This window comes from Melozone crissalis, unplaced genomic scaffold (assembly GCF_028551555.1).
Source record: "Melozone crissalis strain CALT ecotype California unplaced genomic scaffold, PUWL_Pcris_2 ptg000066l_1, whole genome shotgun sequence".
NCBI classification, from domain to species: Eukaryota; Metazoa; Chordata; class Aves; order Passeriformes; family Passerellidae; genus Melozone; species Melozone crissalis.
This window is the reverse complement of record NW_026535844.1, coordinates 2,184,323-2,201,708: the sequence shown is the minus strand read 5'-3', so window position 1 is coordinate 2,201,708 and position 17,386 is coordinate 2,184,323. Positions and strand designations below refer to the sequence as shown.

The window sequence follows — 17,386 nt, the reverse complement described above, 5'->3', positions numbered from 1 at the left end:
CGGCAGGACCACTATCGAAATACAACCTGATGATGTCTCGAACTGTCCCTGCCAGGTGACCCTTGACCAGGCGGGCGTTGTCCTCCCACAGCCGCTCAGCCACGGCCACCTTGGCCACCAAGTCCTCAGGGACTTTGGGGGATGCCTCATTTGTCCTCTTCAGGGTGGCATCCATGTCCCTGAGCAGGCGCAGCAGCTCCCGGGGGAACGTGGTGGCTTCATCACACGCAGCCACCAAGCGCTCCAGCAGCCCCAGGGACACCTCCAGCCGCTGTCTCTCCATGGTGGCCCTTGTTGCCTCGCTGGCAGCCACCCTGGCATCTCTCCTCACCTGGGCTTCATGCCCGGCCACCACCTTGGCCCCCTCCTCCCAGCCCAGGGCCTGACCCAGCTCCACCATGTTTTCCTGAGGTGTCCCATCATGGGCAGCGGCAGTGGCGGTGGCCGCCCTGTCGGCCGCCTTGGTGGCCAAATCCCTGCAGGCGTTGCGGAGCTTGGTGGCCTCCCTGGCCAGCTGGGCCCAGCTGTTCACAAGCGGAACCACCAACCTGTGCCACTTCCTGGCTGCCATTGTCACACGCTTCTGGGGGGGCCACGGGGGTTTCTCTCCGACGAACAGGGCCCGGCTCAGGGAGGTGAAAGGGTCTTCATCATCGTAGAGGACATTGTGGCGCCACCAGGGGACTTCAATGCAGTCCCGGATGTCCTTGAGCTGCCAGCTGAACGACCATAGGTGCAAGTACATGTGCCTGGAGGGCGTGAGCAGCAGATTCATCTCATCACGGCGGGGCAGGGTGTCCAGCAGCTCGCCCAGGTTGGCCGCCATTGTGACCTGTGGTTGCAGCAGGGCCGGGGACAGCTGGGGAGAGGACAGGGGAGGTGTCAGGGAGCTGGTGCCATTTGTGGCCTCCTGGGGCGGCCCTATGCCCCCAGTGGGTTCCCTTTTGTCCCCTGCATCCCTCTGTCAGCCTCTTGTTCCTTCTGCCACCCCCTGCCCCTCCCTTCGCAGCCCCTCCTGCCCCCTGCCCGTCTGCTGTCCCCACTGCCACCACCCTGCTCCCACTGCTGTCCTCTCTGCCACCCCCTGCCACCACATTCCTAGCCCCTGAAAACCCCTGCTGTCCTGTCTGTCTCCTTCTGCCACCCTCCATGTCCCCACCACCCCATGTCCCCACAAATTCATCACTGCCCCCTCCCCAACATGTCTCCTCCCCTGGCACCTCCCCCTCACCTGCCACTCACTCCTGTCCCCTTTACGACCCCCTGTCCCCTCCTGCCACCCCCCAGGACCTCCCATCTCCCATTACCCCATCCCCCCCAGGTTCCTCTCTGTCCCCCTCACCCCCCCCCCACATCGCACCTTTTGGGGCTCCGCCGGGAAAAGGCGGAGCCCACTCAGGAGGGGCCGTAAAAGGGGTTGGGCGAGGTGACGTCACCGCCCGCCCTTTCCAGTACCGCCCCTATCCATGGAAAGCGCCTGGATTTGGCCGTTTTGGTTGAATCCCACGGGATTTAGGCTTAGTAGAAGGGGATTTGGGCTCCATCCCCAGGGGATTTAGGTTCCATCCCACCATTTCTAGGCGGATTCATTCCGCCGTTCCCGGCTGGATTTACGAGGGAACGCGGAGCGCTCTGAGGAGCCCACAGAGTTGCCCTCAACAAACAGGGCCGAGCTGCTTCTCTCGCGAGACCTCTGCCGAGAAGCCCCAGAGGCGGCGCGGACCAATCAGAAGCCGCGCCGGCCAGAAGTACTGGCAGAAGTTCCCATTGCTTCGGCGTCGGCAGCTGCTTTCGGCGAATCCGCGGTGCATTGTGGGCATTGTGGTCCCCGTGGGGCCCAGCGGCGGAGGAGCGGGGCTGAGGCCGCGGGGGGGGGAGGGGGCGGGGCGGGAATTTGGGGGCGCCGAGGGAGCCCCGGGACCCCCCCGGCAGCGCGGGATGGGCGACAGCGACCGCGGTCAGCACCGGGAGCGGGGAGAGGGGGAGGGGCGATGAGGGGGTGTTTGGAGGTGTTATGAAAGGATTGGGAGGGACTGAGCGAGAACTGGGGGTCCTGAGGGGATGTGGGGTGTTCTGAGGGCGTTTGGGGAGATCGAGAGGGAGAACTGGGGGTCGTGAGGAGGTCTGGGGGCTCTTGAGGGGATTGGAGGGGATGTGAGGGGATGTGAGGGGGTAAGAAGGAGACCTGGGGATCCTGAGGGTATTTGGGGGGGGTCCTGAGGGGGTTTGGGGGGATGTGAGGGGGCTGAGGGGTTGTGAGGGGGTTTGGGACATGGTGAGGGGATGTGGAGGGTCCTGGGGGAGAATTAGGTGTCCTGAGCGGGTTTGTGGGGTTCTCAGGAGATCTGGGGAGGTCTTGAGGGGATATGGAGAACTCATGAGGAAATCTGGGGGGATTCTGAGGAGATTTTCGACGGTCCTAAGGAGGATATGGGAGCCCTGCGGGGGACCTGGGGTACTGAGGGTAGTTTGGAGGTTGTGTGGGCATTTGGGGGCATTCTGAGTGGGTTTTGGAGGATTTTGGGGGTTTCCGACTAGATTTGGGGCATCCTGAGGGAATTTTGGAGATCCCCGAGTGGATTTTGTGGGTCCCTGACTGGATTAGGGGTGGTTTGGGATTATTTTGGGGTCCCTGACTGGATTTGGGGGCATTTGGGGAATTTTGGGATCCCTGGCTGAATTTTGGGGTATTTTCAGATAATTTTGGGGCCCCTGACTGGATTCTGGGAGGATTTAGGGTAATTTAGGAGTCCCTGAGGGGACTTTGGGGTATTTTCAGGTGTTTTTGGGGTAAATTTGGCTATCTGACAAGATATTGGGGTCCTTGTCCTGATTTTGGGATATTTTGGAATACCTGACTGCGTTTTGGGGTATTTTCGGGTCATTTTGGGGTTCCTCACCAGATTTTGGCCATTTTGGGGTAATTTCATGGTCCCTGACCAGAGTTTGGGGATTTTTTGGGGTATTTTTTGGAGTAATTTTGTGATCTCTCACTAGAGTTTGGGGTTTTTTGGGGGTATTTTTGTAGGAAAACAGGGGTAGGATGGTCAGGATGGAGGGAGACAAGAGATCTCTGAAGCCAGGTCATGGAACTTGGGGTTTATTGCAAAGGGCCTGGGTGCAGGGCCCTGCTTGGAGCTGCCAGGCACAGCTGGAGCAGGCCCGAGAGAGGGAGAAGAGTGGTGTTATATTTGCCCAATTATCCCATCACCAACAAAACCAAACACTATTAAAGGTAGCAGCAATTTTCATTGAATACCTTAGAATATATAAAATCGGATACACTTGAAATATTGACAATGTAATTTGGTTAAAATAAGGGATAATTTGGTTCCAATAATAGAGCATAAGCAAAAAAAACCAAACAGCGAGGGGTACGGAGTGCAGGGCCCTTGGACCCCTGCACCCTCACATGCGAGCTTGCCAAGCGAAAATTCCCCCTTTTGTGCCATGTGTCAATGCCATCTCCTCCCATTTTCGAATCATCACACTTCTACCTCCGCCCTCATCACCACCTTTACCGCGCATGCTCCACCGCTCGGTTTGGTGGTCACACCCGTCTTTGGGGGTCGTCACTGATGAAGGCCTCTCCTCTTCCTCGATGTCCTTTAAATTCACCCTTGGGTTACACATGCACACCAAGCTAGTATAATGTAAGCCAAAACGAACATAATATTATATTTAAGCATCAAAGCAATAAATCTCTTATAACTAGCATTTTCCTGGGACCCCACCAGATTTTCCTTTCTTTCTGTTAATTTTTAGTACCTGTTATCTCTTGCTGTTTCCTGCCTTGAACATCTGCAGGAAAGAGGGGGGGGGAATGGAACCCCTCCTCTCCCTTTCTTTCTTGGCATTACACCTTTTAAGTGTTTTATTATTTCCAAATGTTAATTACTGTATCAATATTGATTACTGTTTCAATTTTGTCACCACGAATCATACCTATTTACCATACTTCTCATTATCCTACTCTGAGTTTTTGGAGTTTTCTGCCAGAAATCTCTCCCCTCCCCCACTCATACACAGAGCTTTGGGGCGGTTTTCCCTTTTTGGGGAAAATCAAAGCGGTGCACTGATGCTCCGAGTTAGGGGTAGGAGAAGTGAGGCTCCAGGGCTTCCCGCTGAGCCAGAGCCACCGCAGCCGCAGTGCCGGGAAAGCCGTGGCGGGAGGTGCGGAGAAGTTTGTTTGTGTTTTCAGCTCAATCCCCTCGGGCCCGGGCCCGTTCCAGGGCTGTTCCTAAGCTCCGGCTCTGCCCTCACGCAGCCCGGGACGCCCTGAGAGCGCAGGGCGGGGCTGTGCCGTGTGCAGAGCCCGCCCCTGGCTGGGATTGGGCGGTGGTGCCGTCAGTCGTGTTTGTGGCGCGCTGATTGGTGGGAGCGGGGCGGAGCAGGGCCCCGGTGGCGGGCTGAGGGCGGCCGTGGCTGGGCAGCTGCGCCATTGTCCGAGCGTGTGTGCGGTCCCGTGAGCGGCGGCAGCGGCCGGAGCGCGGTGAGGCGGCGGCGGAGCTCGGAGGCGGCCGCAGCGCAGGTGGGAGCCGCGCTGGGTTGTGCGGGGGCTCGGGGCTGGCTGCGGGCCTCGGGGCGGCAGGGGGCTCGGGCGGGTTCGTTGTGCCGTGTCCGGCCGGTGTTGCCGCTGGCGTGAGGGCGCTGCGGGAGCGGCTGCCCGCGGTCTCCTTGCGGCCGCTGCCTCGGCAGGAGCCGCTGCCGGAGCAGCGCTGGCTCGGCCCGGTTGCTGTGGCTGGGACAGAGGGGGGCTGCCCCGTGCCCGGGGCTGTGCGGGAAAATTCCCGTGGCCGGAGGTTTCTGTGCGCAGAGGAGACAGAGGAGTCCTGTAAAAGTGACTTTATTGCTGAGCAGAGGGAGAGGCCGTGGGGCATTTGCCGTGCGCTCTCTGCCATTGTTGTAGTTCGCAGCCTCCTTTTTATCCTCATTTTCCCGGCCTCATCTCCCTCTCCCTTTGCCCCCTGGTTGAGGTGCTTGGAAGGCTCAGACCTCCCGATCCGCCAACTGGATGTCCTCGTTAATGTGCATCCCCCCCACTTTTGTATAACAGCCGGTATTCATGGCTCTGTTAAGTCTTTGTTCTTCTCCTGAAGAACAAAATTGCTGAAGTTTAGGAATTTTAGCGGGCCTTTCTCTGAGCAGCAGTCCCTGTTAAATAGCAACATTTGTTGAAACTGATGGTTTCTCCCTTCCTTATCTATGAGTCCCTGAGCCAATCTCCAGGCAGATTCACTCAGTGAATGTTTTTTCTTTTAAATTTTATTTTCTTTTTATTTTCTGTTTTTTTTTCTCTTTTTTCCTTGCTGAGTGTTCATTGGTTTTGGGATTATTTTCAGTGCTCTCGTTCCCTGTCCTTCTGTAGCCGTTTCTGGATCTGGAGGCCTGGCTGCCGCCTGCATCCCCTCGCTCCGCTGCTGAATGAGCTGCACTCTCAAGGTGTGGAGCATGGTAAAAAGATGAGAGTTGCTGTAGCACATCAGAGGAGAAACAGCATTCGTTTAACCCATGGTCTGCCAGGGAGCCACAAAACCTTGTCCCATTCCCATCCTTTCCACGTTTGGACCAATACACGATCTGCTTTCTTGTTTCCTTTGTTATCTGTTTCACCACTTTTCCTTTGTCATCTCTTTGCCAACAGCAGTTTGAGTCATTTAATTTTCCACAAATTCCTCTTTTTTCTGCTAACAGATGATCTGATCCCATCCCATGGTTAAGTGTTGTGTTCCTCATTTCAGTGGATTGCTCAGCAGGAAGGTCAGGAGCTGGAGCTGTCTGGTTGGTTATTCCGAGGACAGCTTGTAATTTAGTGATGCCATTGAAATGAGAAATGGGTTCTGTGGCTCCTGATATGAATTGGTTCGGGTTCCCACGGGCTGGTCCATGGTGTTGTAGGATTTGTTCTGCTGGCCGTTCATCTTTTCCCCATTTTTGCCTGCTCTCTCTAGCCAGGGCTACATCAATTGACTGCTTTGCTCTAATTAAATCAGCCAGTAGTTGTAATCACAACTGATTTCCCTGAATTTATGGTAGCAAAAATTCCCCAGTGCTCTAATATAACCTATATAACTTAGACAGTGACAGCACATGTTGGAGTGGGCAGAGGGATGATTCCCCCCACTTATTTATAGTGAAGTTTTCCCAACATTGTCCATTTGCTGTTTCCCTTTGCAGCTTCACCCGTTTGTGTTGCAGGGTCAGATATCCTCCCCCTGGGCTCTGCCTTGAGCTGTGCAAATTCCATCAGTGCCAGCAGGCAGAGCTTGGGGTGAGGGGCAGAGGGAAGCAGCCCAATTCCTGCCCCAGGCAAGAGACCCAGGTGCATTGTCCACACTTTGCCCAGCAGTGTTCATTTGCATTTCTAAAGCTCCTCTGCAGGCTGCCTGGAATGGAGCTTCTCTTCCAGGGCAGCCATCTGGTGAGTCACATGTGGCCCCCTCAGAGTCTGCTGTGTTTTTAAAAAAAGTATTAACTATTTACGAATTCAAAGTATTATGGTTAAAGCTCTTCATTCTACAAATGCCCCATAAAGGAGAACTTGGAAAAACCCAGACCAAAAATTGATTCTCACACTTCTGTCCCAAACTCACCTGACAATATAAAGTGGGAGTTATTATAAAAAATTATTATCATGTTGTTATCTTATCACTGAAAGTGCAGGGAAACCAAAAACTCTGCAAGAATCTCTTTAGTGTTAGAGAGTCAAGGCATTCCTTGGTTCTGGCCTGGATGTGCAACAGAAATAATTTCTTTCACAAATAGCCCGGCTGTGCAGAGAAAATCATTCCATGCCATGTGAGTTTTACTAGATTTTCCTAAACTTTATGTAGTCTGAACCAGTCTAAATCCATGCTTTAATGTTCCTTGTTTCTAAGTTGTGTAAGTTTTTAGTATTTGGTTTCCTGTTGGACCCGGATTTCTTCCACTCTGAGGTGTATTCAGTGTCCACACTCCTGGATTTCCTTCTCAGCCTTTTCCAGCCCAGGTGTCTCCAGCTCTGCCGGGGGCAGTGTCTGGGGTAGCTGTTGGTTGCTGTTTGCTGCTGGGCAATGGTGATGTTTTGTTGCTGGTCGTTATCTCTGTGGGTGTCTTTTGGGCTATTCCCAGTCTGTTGGGATGGTAAACTAATCTCCATTGAGTGGTGTAACATCCCTTAAATAAAACCTTTAAAATTCCTTTCCCCAAGGCAAAGACAAACCAAGCTTGAGAAGAGGAATAAGATGTAAAAGAACCAAACTCGGTACATTTTGCAGCAGTGCATTGGCAGGCAGCCCAGAGTGTGGGTGTCAGTGAGGCCCAGAGTGGAATTGTGCCGTGGTGTTCCCCAGCAGCTGTGGCAGTGCAGGCCCAGGCAGCGCTGAAGCTGCAGCAGTGGCAGCAAGGCTTGGCCCCAGTGGCTGGAGATGGCAGAGGAGGGTGGCCAGGATTGCAGAGGATTCCAGGCGAGGATCTGTGGGCAGGCGCAGGGGCTTGGCCCGCTGTGGAGCCCTGCGTTGCCTTCAGGGCAGGCTCAGGGGCGGCCTCCCATCCTCCTGCTACAGGTGGGAAGTGCAAATCTGCGGGGCTTCAGAGCCCTTGAGGCCAGGCTGAGGGGTCCCCCCATGTTGAGCTGTGCTGGCGGCTGTTTGTGGCCTCAGGGACACTTGGCATGGGCCCCTTGGCCACCAGTGGTGCTGCTTTGCACTCCTTAGGCAGGAGCCGATGTCCTGGCTGGGTGTTGGCAACAGCAAAGTGCCAGGGCAGGCTCAGTGCCAGCCCAGCTTCCTGTGGGCGAATGTGCCTTGATATCTGCTCCAGTGGTTGCTGAAGCAGTGAGAATTGCTTTTGCCTCCCTGTTAGGTGCCATGGTGTCAGCAGAAGATATTGAAGCCTTCCTGCTCAGGGCATTTCAGTGCCAGGCTCTCACAAGCACCCACAGCTGCGCGGGTTGAGCTGAGCAAGGGGCGGTGACCTGCACTGTGTTTGATTCCCCTTCCTTAATAACAGCCTGTCTTGTAGCTCTTTTCCCTTCTGCTGCCCCTGCAGAGCCATCCACAAACACATTTTGTCCCTCAGGCCAGGGAATGTCCCATCATCGATCTGTCCCAGCCTGGGTGTGGAGCTCTGTCCCTTGAGTGCAGTCCTGGGTTCCTTGCCAGCCCCTCTCCAGGCTGTTCAAACAGGAGGCTGGGTTAAACCCTTGCCCTGTCCTCAGTTCGAAATCCTCCTGCAACATTGAACAAGTTTCATACTGTAATAACGCAGCCCTGCTCATCCATATAGAGGCTCTTTTGGTTGTCAGACCTTTACCTTGATGCCAGACTTGAACTATAGGAGATCCTCCTGTTGTCATCAGTTTTCAGGCGAGGCCACTCTCTGGCCACTGGGTTAAACATTTTAGCACAAGAATTCCTTTGACTAAACCCTGTTTAAAATCCACCTATAATTTGAATTCTTTTTCCCTGTTTGGAAGGCCCAGGCCAGCTGCCTCAGTTAATCTTCATTTTAATACTTGCAAATTCTGTGTTTCCTCCTGCTGTCCATCCATCCAGTTTGTTGACTGGCAGGATAGGAGTGTTGTAGGGAGACATCCCTGGCTCCAAAAGCCCTGCCTTTAACAGGGACTCAATACCAGGATGTGAGCCCTTCCTTCTCTCTCTTGGAACAAGGTATTGCTTGTCCTAGTTGCTTTAAAGTAATTTGTAGAGGCTCCATATCTAATTTTCCCTCTTTCCTTGCCTCTGCCCGCACTTCTGTGTTCACTTCAGCATAGGCCTTTTCAATCTTTTCGCACAAACGTAGAACAGAACTGGCCTCTGCAACCCCTTTTACAGTATTAAAATCCAGCTCTCAAATTCCTTCCTAGGTAATAACAATCACAGGAGGAAGAAAAAGAAGTTCATTTTATTCAAACCTATCCCCCACAGCTTCTAATAGTAGTTAAACAAGTCATACCTGCTCATCTTTCCCACTCATTCCCTTAAAAATAAAATATTCCTTTACTCTTTTCCCCCTTAGGTCTAAGATTCAGAGTGGATTGAGAGGCCGCTGTGTCCATCAGGAAATGCCTCCTCTCAATGCAGACCCACCCTGAATGTTCTCAAGGGCTGCAGTGTGGAGGGTCCCTGGTGTGATGGGAGCTGTGACAGCCCTGCCAATCCATGTCCATCAAGGGGTGGACTTGCTGGTCCTGAGGGTGCTGCTGTCTGTGCTTGCAGTGTCCTTGTGCCCTGCAGCTGGAGCCCTGGTTCCTTGCCAGGGGCTGTTTGGGTGGGCTCTCCCCTGGTGAGGAGGGCAATGCCTCTGCCAGGTGCTTGTGGCCGAGCCCGTGCCCTGTGTGCTGGGGTCCCCTTGGGCCCTGGGGTTGATCCCTCAGGGGCTTTAGGAACTGTGCCCTGGCCTTTGCCTTCAGCTTGGCCTTTTGCTGCTCCCTTCTTGCATTCACCTGCTGTGCCTTTGTGCCCAAGTGCTGCAGGGCCTTCTTCTGCCACCCTGCAGCCCTCCTCAGTGCTTGTCTTGCTTTACAAGAGAGGTGTCTGCTCGGGAAGGCAGAAAAAGCCTCTCTTGGAATGGGGAATGCAAACCCCCTCCCTTTTCGTTTTTAGAGTAGTGAAATCAAGGGGCTGTCAGGCAAAGATATGGGAATAGGAATACCAGTTCTTTACTAGTGTGTATAATAAAGCAAACAAACACCAACACCTGCGGCACTGACAGCAAACAGAGCCCGGACCCAGTCCCGGCCTTTGGGCTGCGGCGCTTTGCCCTTGGGTGCAGTTCCGGGCACGGCCGGCAGGGGCGCTGGTGGCTCCCTTGGGGCGGGGCAGCGCATCCCTCCCATGGGAACCTCTCTGAACGGAAATAGAGCAGTCCCTTCATCTAACTCTTTCACTTTTTTACCTTCTCTAGCCTTTCTCCCGTGTTTTGAGAAAGAATTTGGAGAGGGCTGCCTTTTAACTGAGCTCCTAGTGTTTCGATAAGGTGCTTCCTGTAGAGAGAGAGAGTTTCCTTGAACAGCCGGAGCTGTGGTTACCAAGGGGCCGTAATTCAGAGCAGGACGGGGTCAGGGGAGGATATCCCGCCGAGGCTCGGTGGGAGTGTGGGCAGGGTCTGCTGCCGGAATCGTCAGAGGGGGATCTTCCCGTGGAGTCCGAGGCGGAGCGTGGGTAGCCCCCACATGGCTGATGGCGGCTGATCTGGCAGCTCCCAGCGGAGCAAAGGCAGGTGGGAGAGCCCGGCAGCAGCGGCGGTGCCCAGCGCAGGTGGCACGGGCAGGGCAGCCGGGGATGGGATGGCTGGGACCCCCCCTAGGTGCGGTGGGCGCGGTGACCTCGGAGGAGGCGGCAGGACAGAGCAACCCCCATCTTCCCCAGCACGGCCAGCAGAGCGGCCGCGGCCCAGGCAGTGGGAGCAGGGCACACAAATTGAGCGACAGCGCCGGGGCAGGTGGAGCTGCCCTGGGCAGTGAGGCCGCACCTGGGATGGAAACCGGGGCAGGCGGAGCTGAGGTGGGCAGCGAGCCGGGACCCGGGACAGGCGCCTGGGCCGCGAACGGAGGGGGCAAGACCTGCAGAGGATCCCACTCTCTGATTTTTCCTCTTGTTCCCTTCCCTTTCATTTCCCCTTTTTCTTTTCTTATTTTGTCTTGGGTGTTTCTGATACTTCAAAGATTTTTATTCTCTTGAAATCTCCTGTCTAACATATGGCATATTCTCTTTCTTCTAGATTAGATGGGGTTTTTTTACAAATAAACACAGAACCTAAGAAATCTAAACTTCTGCATGCATACTTTGAAATGGTCAACCAGCTATCTCATGACCTCCAAATGTTGTTTTTCTCTTCACCTTTTTATTTATCCTTTGGCAAATTGAACATCTCTCAGTTACTGGCTTTGCTACTCCAAAAGTCCCAATGCACCCATAGTTCCTTAAAAAATGATCACACAAAGCTTGAATACCCCAGTGGGTTTTCTGATTCAAGTCTTCTAATATTTTCCTAGTAAGCACGTTTTATAATGAAATTGTCTTCCATCAAGAAGTTTCCATTTCCCTGATTTATCTTGTTCCCTTCCTGTCGTGTTTAAATCTTTTTTCTTGGCTTCCCTAAACTTTGGAATTTCCATTTTTTCCTTGTTTGGAGTTAATATTAACTTAAGTCTTTCTGCTGCATCCTTCGCTTTGTGATGTGCCCCCAGTTTTCCCAGTTTGCCTCTCCTTTTGCCCGGGCTGGGTTCCCCCCGCTCGCAGCGGCTGGAGCAGCCGAGAGCCCCGCGCTGCCCATCCCGACCTGTCCTGGCTCCATCCCCACTCCTGCCGCGGGTTGCGAGGGCTGCGGGAACCGGGCACCGAGGGTGTGGCTGCTGCTGGGGGAGGAGGAGGAGGCAGGGAAGGGCAATGGTAAAGGGAAGGATGAAGTGGAGATAAGACAGAGGAGGAGGAGGAGGGGGAACGGAAGAGAAGGAGTGTGAGGAAGAGGAAGAGGAGGGACGAAGACGGATCAAGGCTGAGCTGAGGGAACCACGCCGTCGATCCCTGCCTGAATTCGCAGCCCCCACCTCTGGGATCATCATCCCCCCATCACACTGGTGAGCCGGGAGGGGGAGCTCGGCCCGGATATCCCGGGGTGTCCCTGGGTTGGGGTTTTGGGGGGATGTTTGGAGAATGAAGAAGTCCAAGGCTGAGCGGAAAAGGACCCTTGGGGGGACATCGGGGGGTGGCGGTGGCGGCTGCCGGCAGAGGCAGCCTGGAGGAGCAGAGCCCTGTGTCCCCCAAGAGCCCAAAGTGGGGAGCCCAGAGAGGGGGGAGCGCCGCTATTGGCAGGAGCCTCAAGAGCCTGGAGAGGGGCAGGGGGGACTCCTTGGAGCCGCTTCAGCCCAGAGCAGAGAATGAGGGGAGAAGGGAGCCCGGGAGCCCAAACAGCCCCGGCATTCCTAAATGGGGAGAGCAAAGCAGGGGGAGCTTTTGGCATTGCTGGGACTGCCAGCAGCCTGGGCAGGGCGGGCACTGGGCACCAGGGGGTCCCCCAATCCAAGCGTGATCCCCAGCTGGTGGGACAGGGGGGAACCCCTGAACAGCAAAGGGGAGGAACCAGGGACGGGGAACTCCTGTGAGGCTTTTTCAGGGCTGAATCTGGGTGTTTGGGAGGTTTTTCTGGAGCCCAGATGGCCAGTGACTTGTAGAGATGCACTTGGGCAAAAGGGACTTTCAAACTCAATGTGTGTTGGGGGATGTGAAACAGGAAAGCCTTACAAATATGATTGTCTTGCAAAGGATTGTGGGAATATAGAAAGTATAAGGAGGATTGAAATGAAAGCAAGCTCTGAGATACCTCAGTTAGTGAATAACTTGAAAACAATGGTGTGGCCCGACTGAAGGTAATCCCCTTTTGATGAAACAATTCCCTCTGTTTGCAGGCAGATCCAGACCCTAGTAGCTCAGCAGAAGGGGTCCAAAGAGGAGTTTTTAGGGTGTAAAATGTAACACAGTATGGTGATGTAATGATTCTTACAGGCTGTATGTAAATGCTCTAGGATTTGTATCTTGTACTAGATTGGTTAGTGAGAAATAGAATATTCAATGCAGAAGAAAATTTATTGTGTTGTAATGGGAATGTTACTCTGTTATGCTCTTGCCTGTCTTAGTCTTTTGCCCTCTCATCCTCTCTATCCCTCTCTTCTCTCGGGCCTGCCCCGTGCTGTGCCTGGCAGCTCCAAGCAGGGCCCTGCACCCAGGCCCTTTGCAATAAACTGCAAGTTCCATGACCTGGCTGCAGAGATCTCTCATCTCCGTCTGTCCCGACCGTCCTATCCCGCAGTGCTCCTACAAATGCTCTCATCCCTTGTTTTCCCCAAACCAGGATTTCCCATTGCCAAGGCCTGGGAGGCTGCGAGGAAGAGGAAGATGCCCCGGGACACTGAGGCAGGTCAGGAGGAAGGCAGTGCCCCTTTCCCCTCTGTGCTGCTCCATCTCCCAGCCCAGCACAGCCCCAGCTGCAGCTCAGGCCTGGGGGATTTCCTTGCCCTTGCCTGTGGCACGGAGGCAAATCCCATCCTGTCCTTGTCCTTCTTCCCCCAGAGCAGGAGCTGAGCATGGAGAGCAGGGAGGACAAATGCCCGCGGCAGAACCTGGTGGAAGAGGCCGTTTTGAGCGGCTCCACGGCGCAGGAAGCCAACGGGGAGGAAAAGCCCCGGAGATGCCGCACGAGGAGGGGCTGCAAACAGAGCTGGCGGGGATCTGAGGGGGAAAGAGCCAGCCTGGGCCGGGAAGGCGGCCGGAGATGGAGCCAGAGCTCGGAGCTCGTGCTCCATGAGCAGCTCCATGATGGGGAGAAGCCCCACACGTGTGGGGAGTGTGGGAAGAGCTTCAGGTGGAACTCCGAACTGAATGTGCACCAGAGGATCCACACTGGGGAGAAGCCCTATGAGTGTGGGGAGTGTGGGAAGAGCTTCAGCCGGAGCTCCCACCTGACCACGCACCAGAGGATCCACACTGGGGAGAAGCCCCATGAATGTGGGGAGTGTGGGAAGAGCTTCAGCCTGAGCTCCAGCCTGATCAGGCACCAGAGGATCCACACTGGAGAAAGGCCGTACAAGTGTTCCCAGTGTGAGATGTGCTTCAGAGAGAGCTCCAGCCTGATCCAGCACCAGAGGACCCACACTGGGGAGAGACCCTACGAGTGTTCCAAGTGTGGGAAGAGGTTTAAGACCAGCACCCATCTCCTCCGGCACTATCAGAGTCACAGAGAGGAGAAGCCCTTCCAATGCCCCGACTGCGGGAAGGGATTCAAGGATAACTCCACCCTCATCACCCACCGGCGCATCCACACTGGGGAGAGGCCCTACGAGTGTGATAAATGCAGGAAGAGGTTTCAGAACAGCTCCATTCTCCTCCAGCACTATCGGATTCACACAGAGGAGAGGCCCTTCCGCTGCCCAGACTGCGGGAAGGGATTCAAGCACAACTCCACCCTCATCACCCACCGGCGCATCCACACTGGGGAGAGGCCCTACGAGTGTCCCCAGTGTGGGAAGAGCTTCTCCAGCAGCTCTCACTTGACCCAACACCAACGGAGGACCGGTAAGGGAAGCCCTGCGAGTGCCCCGAGTGCGGGCAGAGCTTCGTGCGCTGCTCCAGCTCCATCCCCCACTGGAGGAGGCACTTTGGGCACAGCCCTGGTCACTCACATTCCCTGTGATCCATGTTGGGAACACACCTGGCTGCTTCGCCTTTTTGGTTTGGCCTTAATTTTCCTCTGCTTCACCTTCATCCTTTAAAAACACCGAAACCTGGGTTAAATGAAGGAAATTGATTGAATATATCTGAAGTTCCATAATTTCTCAGTTGTTTTAGAGGGAATTTAGGATTTGAGGACGTTTTCTGTGTGGAGTGCTGCTGTTGCTAAGAGGCAGGAATTTAATGTCACCCTTCTTGTGTTGCTAAGAACTCCTCCCCTGACCCAAACCCCAACTCCACCCTTCAGATAGCCTATAAAAACTCCACGGCTCTGCCTTTGCCTTGTCTTTGGGTGGTAAGAAATGGATTCCCAAAGGATCAGCCCTATTCCTACTGGATTCCAAAGGATCAGCCTCATTTTTCACTGAATTCCTCGAGGATCAAGGTATTTCCCACTGAATTCTAAGGGGATCAGCTGTTTTCCACTGGATTCCCAGGGGATCAGCCCTTTCCCACTGGATTCCAAGGGATCAACCTTTTTCACTGGATTCCAAGAGGATTCTGACTCTGTCAATGTTGTTTTTTTGTTTGTACTACTGCATTTGTATTTTTAGTTTTTCCTAATAAAGAACTGTTATTTCTACTCCCATATCTTTTCCTGAGAGCCCTTTAATTTCAAATTATTTTTATTATTATTATTAGTAGTAGTAGTAGTAGTAATCAAAGGATGGGCCATATAAAATACTTCATGAAATATGTAAATGAGTATGGTTATGCATGAGGGTCTATGAATATGCAACAGGCTGATGTAATCAAGCCAGAATAATTATAGGGTTGTCCCTGAAAATAACTGGGGGGTCTTGGTAGCCATAACAACCTTTGCTCCTTGGTCCTTGTCTCCCATGACATCAGCCTGTTGCATATTCATAGACTCTTTGCATATCCATAAACTCATTTACATATCCTAGGAACAAAATTGGCTTCATCCTGTTTGGGGTCCCACCCCCATCCCAGCTCAATTTAGGGTGTCCCATCCCTCTCCCAGCTCAGTTTTGGGATCTCATACCCCTCCCAGCTTAATTTGGCGGTCCCATTCCCCTCCCACCTCAATTTGGGGGTCCCATCCCCTTTCCAGCTCAATTTTGGGGTCCCGACCCTCTTTTCCCCGCTCTCCCTCCCCTTTCTGATCATTCCCCCAGTCCCCTCCCCCGTGTTTGGTTTTGGGGGCTCCAGGCCCCTCCTGCTCCGTTTTGGGGTCCCTACCCCATTTTGGATTAATTCGGGGTCCCCAGCCCATCCCCAGGGTCACCTTTCCCCCTCTCCCCAAATTCTGCTGCTGGCAACTGATGAGTCACCAGCGAGACACGCTCTGATTGGCTGGAAATTACCCCGCGTGATCTCTGAGTATTTACCGCAGTGAGAGGCCTTGGTGTGTGCCCGGCAAGTGATGAGTCAGAGTCGGTCCGGGCGCTGATTGGCTGAAAATCGCTGAGCGGGGCCAGTGCTATGAGTTTGTGCCCAGCAAGTGGAACATCATCAGTGCCGCGCGTTCTGATTGGTTGGGATCTGTTTTGTGGTGGGGACGGGAGGAACTGGGGTTCCTTGGGGTTTCTTTGGGTTTAATTAGGGTTTGTTTGGGGTTTATTTGGGGTTACTTATGGACTAATTGGGGTTTCTCTTGGGTTTTACTTGGTTCATTTCTGTTTATTTGGGGTTATTTGGAAATATTTGTGTTTATTTGGAAGTATTTGGGTTTGTTTGGGTTTATTTGGTTTTTTTTTTGGAATTACTTGGGGTTGTTGGCGTTTATGTTATTGTATATGGGTTTTTTTAGGAGTACTTGAAATAATTGGGGAAATTTTGAGTTTAATTTGGTTTTTTTTGTTTGTTTTTTTGGGGTTATTTGGGGCATTTTCTGGTATTGTTTAGGGTTTTTTGGAGGTTCTTTGGGGTTTATTTCGAGTGTTTTGGGGTTATTTAGGTTATTTGGGGTCATAGGGGTCAAAAAATCCGTCAATGTTTCTCCTGCAAAACACGGGAATTTTTCCTTAAAAATCTGACTTTTTCCCCAAAAAACTGGGAATGTCCCTTAGAAATCCGTGACTTTTCCCAGTCAGTAGTGACGTGCCCCGCCCCAAACCATCCAATCACTGCCCTTCATCTCCTAAGTTAACAAATCACGGTGCACCCTGCCCCAAACCAACCAATCACCGCGGGTCTCCTCTCAGCAATTCCCGCCTTCTTTGCCTTCATCCAACTAGTCACCGCGCGCCTGCCTTCAGCAAAGCCTGCTTCCCCTGCCCATCTCCTGTCAATCACCACGCCGTCTACGAAACCAACCAATCACCGGGCGTCTCCCGTCACCAACTCCCGCCCTCCCCGCGTGTACCAGCCAATCAGAGCTGAGCCCAAAGCAGCGCCCCTTGACCCCAGGGCCGGGCATGGAGCGGGCGCCCCCTCCCCCCCCCGCCCCCCGGGACCCCCTCAGGGACCCCCGGGAGCCGCCCCGGGCTCGGGCGGGGCCTGCGGGAGGCGCTGGAGAGAGCGGGGGAGGTGCTGGGAGAGGACGGGGGGGCTCCGGGAGCTGCTGAGGAGGCGCAGGGACAGGTGAGGGGTCCTGGAGGGGTCGTGAGGGGAATTTGGGGAGGGGTCTTGAGGATGTTTGGGGGGGATTTGGGGAGGGTCTGGGGGGAACTTGAGGAGGTTTTAGCGGGGGGGTGCTGGGGGGGCTTTGGAGGGGAATTTGAGGAGGGGTCCTCGGGGGGTGTCACAATCCGTCCTCACGGATGGGTTTTGTGATGGTTCATGGATTTGATCTCAGGGTGCAAAAAGAACCGACACAGTACAAAGGGGTTTGCAATGATAATCAAAACAAATGCACCTTTATTGAATGACCACAGCAAAATGTGATAGAGGGATTAAGAGAAAGAAAAAGACCGGGGAAGAGAGAGACAAAAGAGAGAGAGAAAGAAAGAGGGGATAGAGCTGTCAAACGTAGAGACAAAGTCCTTTGGTCCAGTCCAGTCGAGGATCCACTGTTATGTCAGGGAGATCTCGAAGTCTCTCGCTAACTCAGAGGTTTTTTATTATGATAACTCCATTGGAAATTGGAAGGGAGGGGAAACAGATACAATAAGGAATAGATGTAACAGGTAGTCCATGCTCTCAGCAGTAAATGAGAGCCATTGTCTTCTTGGTCCAGCGGTCACAACCTGCAGGCAAACATCTCGCTTTGG

General features: G+C 53.7%; 1 pseudogene; it reads left to right on the top strand.

Moving 5' to 3' along the window:
• LOC128945551 (uncharacterized) overlaps positions 1-17,386 on the top strand; it is a 1,882,792-nt pseudogene that overhangs the window by 282,008 nt on the left and 1,583,398 nt on the right.